The sequence below is a fragment of the Cryptomeria japonica genome, chromosome 10, assembly GCF_030272615.1.
Source record: "Cryptomeria japonica chromosome 10, Sugi_1.0, whole genome shotgun sequence".
In the NCBI taxonomy this organism is placed as follows: Eukaryota; Viridiplantae; Streptophyta; class Pinopsida; order Cupressales; family Cupressaceae; genus Cryptomeria; species Cryptomeria japonica.
The window spans coordinates 13,813,883-13,818,746 of record NC_081414.1 but is presented as its reverse complement, the minus strand read 5'-3'; positions in this window follow the sequence as shown (position 1 = coordinate 13,818,746).

The window sequence follows — 4,864 nt, the reverse complement described above, 5'->3', positions numbered from 1 at the left end:
ATATATATGTGTGTGTGTGTATATATGTATCTATATGTACATATCTATAGATACACACACACACACACACACACACACATATGTATATTGTTTATGGTGAAAATGAATTAACAATGATAACGATATTGAAAGGCTTAATGAATTCAACCACAAAACCCTAGCCTAACAACAACAAAGATCCACCATAACATATGAAGATTACCTAAGACAATGCAAATCAAATGAAATCACAAAGATTATACCATCACATGTCCAATAGGGTTTGGATCTCCATTCTTCCTATCTCCATTGATCTTGCTTGATATATTTGCTCTCAGATTTTATGTGCACAAGAGTTCAACAAAGAACAGAATGTGGTTGCAAGTAGGATCACCTATGTTCAAAAGCGTAGTGTAGTTAAGTAGTCAACGGGGCGTTTGATAATGAAGGAAACATCTCCTTATATGGAAGACACTATATGAAATGGAGGGATAAGATTGAGAGGTGTAAAAGGAGGTCGGCTATGATTAGAGGGTAGGTAAAAGAAATAATAAAATAATGAAAGGGGTAGGTAGTGTATGAATTAAGAGATGAATGACATGTGTCATAAGTAGAAAAGGTTAATGAATTAATTAAATAAATAAAGATTTATTTAATTAATAGAAAGAGTGAGATCAATTAAATAAATAAGATATTTATTTAATTTAAGAAAAGGATAATTTAAATAAATAAATGTATTTATTTAAATGAGAAATAAGACTAGAAGAGGATAAATGAATTAATTAAATAAATAAAGATTTATTTAATTAATAAAAGAATTAGGCTTAAGATAATTAAATAAATAAAGATATTTATTTAATTAGACTGGACAATTTTAGGTGTCTACATTTTGCCCCTCTTTGAGACAATGCGGCTTGTCGCATTGTTTCAAAGAAGATAATATGAACTGATACAAAGTTGCCCCAAGATGGGAATGATATGCCCCCTCGAGAGATTGGATGAAAAAATGTCTTAAAAGATTGTAGACAATCTCTCGATAAGAAAGACGAGATAGAATGGATTGACCGGATAAAGTGACAGAGTCACAGGGTAATGAAGATTGATTCGGGAAACGAGGGCTAGGGCAGTCTATAAGATAGACCACGAGGGGAAAACATTCTCATTGTCATCCACACATCCAAGAGATCAGAGTGCAGAGCGAGATAGAGTAGCAACAGTCAGCAGTGATGGCAATGGCTCACAGATTCGATTGCGTTCACTGATTTTAGAGGCCAGCAGAGGCAGGAGAGCCAATAAGTACCACAAAACCTCCTTGTACTTTGATGCATTTATTGTTGTCATTAATGCATGCTAGGTAATGTAATAAATGCGCGTTTATGTCAGGAAAGTGCATTTGTGTCCAAAAATGTGAATTTGTGTCTTCTAGGTCAAATCGACAGTTCTGTGATGAACATACGCTATCGATTGGATAAGCTGCTGAGAGGATACACTCAAGCAGGTCCTTTAGGGAAAACTAGGATAACAAATAGGACTATGATTGACAATTCTGTGATAGAACATACGTTGCCAATTAGGGAACTTCTCAAGAGGATTCACTCAAGCAAAGGCCCTAGGATAAGATAGATCAAGACACTTTGTGATGAATAGTGAGTACCAAGATATAGTACTTTGTGATGAACAGGGAGTACTAAAATATGAGCAACACTTTGTGATGAACAGTGAGTGCAAATGTGAGCAGCACTTTGTGATGAATAGTGAGTGCAAAACACGTAGTACTTTGTGATGAATAGGGAGTACCACTAGGATAGAAGCAACACTTTGTGATGAACAGTGAGTGTCACTAGGATTGAGATGATTGATTTGTGTGACTGCAGGAGTATTTGCCTATGTTGGAGTCACAGGAGAGATTCCCATCGACTCAGAGGTTGCGACCTGAGTTGACAGCCGAGGATCGAGCTGCAATTGAGGCTATGGGATTGAGACATATCCTGTATGTGCCTGAGTTTCGGGCAAACATGGGATTGCTGACTGCACTGGCGGAGAGGTGGCACTCTGAGACTTGCACTTTTCATTTGTCGATGGGGGAGATGATAGTCACCCTGGAGGATGTATACAGGATTCTGCGGATACCGATCGATGGGGAGCTGATTCCGTACGATCGAGATGGAGATAGGGAGGCCCTGAGATGAGTGTTCTAGGATCCGGAACTGGAGATGAGGGTGGGACACGTGGCATGAGACACGATGACACAGATAGGATTAGCACTATCAATAGTGTTGGCAGGAGTTATCAGTGGGTTCCTCTGTATCAGTTTTGTACCATTTTTGTATGATGATGTAGACACCTGCGGGTGATTGTAGTCATATGATTTTGACATCATTGTATCATGACACTTATGATTTTGAGATATATATATGAGATGATTCATCTTTGCGGTAGCTACATGCATGCGTACCTATGTGATGTGTGTTTCTATGTGATGCTTATGATATGGATGCAAATATGTATATGATACAATGCAATATTTTTTTTTTGTTCTTTTATGTTTTATATGTGTATGCATGATGCAAATGTGAATGTATGTAATGCAGATGAATATGATAATGCAAATATAAATTGTGCTAACAGGTGTGGTGTGCAGGATGTGATGCAGTTGTGATATCTATATGTATGTATGAAATGCTTATATGTGGTAATGCAGGTGCAACTACATGAAATGCAAATGTTTTTGGCGTGTCATTATACTCAGTCATGTGATAGCAGGCTGCGCGGACTCAAGAAGGATGATGGAAGTCAATCAAGAAAGGGGGATGAAAGATAGAAGATATGAAAGTGAAAGAGCTTCTTGTGCTTTATCATCATTGAGCTTTATTATGGCAAAATAGGTTATGACAATCAAGGCATATGTTCGACCCAGAAAGTCATTGTACTCGTTTGCATGGAGATAAGACAGTTGCAAACAAGGAATGTCCCAGTTCACACTAGACTCACAGTGTCCTCATATCCTTGGACAAGTCATAGCATTACTAAGAGACAATCCACAGACAGCAAATACAAATAGGTGACGATACCCCATCCTCGCCTTTCTAGTCAAAGACATCTTGGAGATAGAATCTCTAGTCAGAGACATCCTGAAAAAGCTAAAAGACATGTCACCAAAAGATAAAATCAAAAGAAAACCAAGACTCAACACCAACATCCACTGTAGTCCTCAAGTTTAGTGTCTCTTGTCACTTGTATAAGTCTTATTTGATTGTGGTCACAATGTTTACTTTCACAAAAAGGATCAATAACACTGAACCATATGTTGTTTGAGTCTGTTGAAAGATTTGATTTGTTGAAGCCCATTGTTGCTGCTATGTCTCATCTGAAACTGACTGAATCCATGAAACTGATACTTTATTGTAGAGAAGATGAAACTTTATTGCGGATTTGTGATGCAAATGTTGCTTTATTGCGGATTGTGCGCGGATAGACTGAAGGAAGCTGAAAGAAACTGTACTCCTCGAAACATGTGATGTTCTCAGTTCCACACCCATCACTAGATGTAGGATTTGCCTTAGCCACAGATAGGATCTGATTTATTATGGATGGAAAGGGAGGTGAAAAGGGAGGTTTATTATGAATGGCTAACCAATCTTGGGTAGATCAATAACAAGCCATGATGGGAATGGGTAAGTTTATTATGAATGGAAAAGGGTGAAAAGGAAGGTTTTATGAATGGATAACCAATCTTAGGTAGATCAATAACAAGCCATGATGGGAATAGGTAAGTTTATTATGGATGAATTGGTCGTGAGTGTGTGCAAAGTGAAAGGATGAAAGTGAATCCTGAAGGAGGGAGGAGCAATGTCTCTACGCATAGCGCTGGTGACCCTGTTTTCACCATGGTACTTGTCCAGGGTGCCACCGAAGTGGTTTTCACCGTTGGACGAAACATTTTTCTATTTTTCAATTTTTTTTGTTGTTGTCACAAGGCGCCTGTTTACCAGGTTTTCACCAAGTAACGATTTTTTATTTTTATGATTTTTTTTGTATTTTTTGTTGATAATTTTTTGATTTTTTTTGTATTTTTGATAATTTTTTGATTTTTTTTTTTGTATTTTTTTTGAATTAGGATACTCTGAAGAGTTATGTGTAAAACCTGTGAAGGTGCATGTTGTTGATAGGATCCTCCAAAGGTTCACCCTCTGTGGTTGAGAGCTGATACACACCAGATCCATAGACTGTTGTGATGATGTAAGGACCAAGCCAATTTGGTTCAAACTTGCCCTTCTTCTCTCTATCTTGTTGATTTTTAAGATTTTCTCTGAGAACTAAGTCACCTACCTCAAATGTGCGAGACTTGACTTTATGATTGTAACTGCATTGTTCCTTGACTGAATGATGTGCAGCTTGAGTGACTGTCTTCTTTGATAAAGGAACTGAGATAGAATTACTAGTGTGTGGAGTACACAGGCCCATATGCGTGTCATCTAAAGAAGTTTGGGCATCCCTGATAACAAAGTCCTTCGAGGAAGATCCATTAAAGGTCCATGATGTATCGCCAAAAGGGGAAGGATGTATGAAACAAGTGGATGAGTGATGAAGGCTTATGATTGTGAAAAGAAGTGAAAGTAGGATGGCATGATGGAGACTTAGGATCAACAAGTATTCTTTTTCACTTGAAATTTTAGAATTTTTGCCCCCAGTTATTTTGGTATTAGGGGAGATCATCTCTTGTTCTTAATCTGTCATAGGATTTTTATCCTTGACTTTGATTTTTTTTAGAGTCCAATAGCTTTTGATTTTGATTTGGACTAAAGGACTTCTCTTTATTTTTGACGTTTAGATTTTTCTTTTCAAAGCTTGATTTTTTATCCCCAATTAGTAAGGGCTTTTCTAA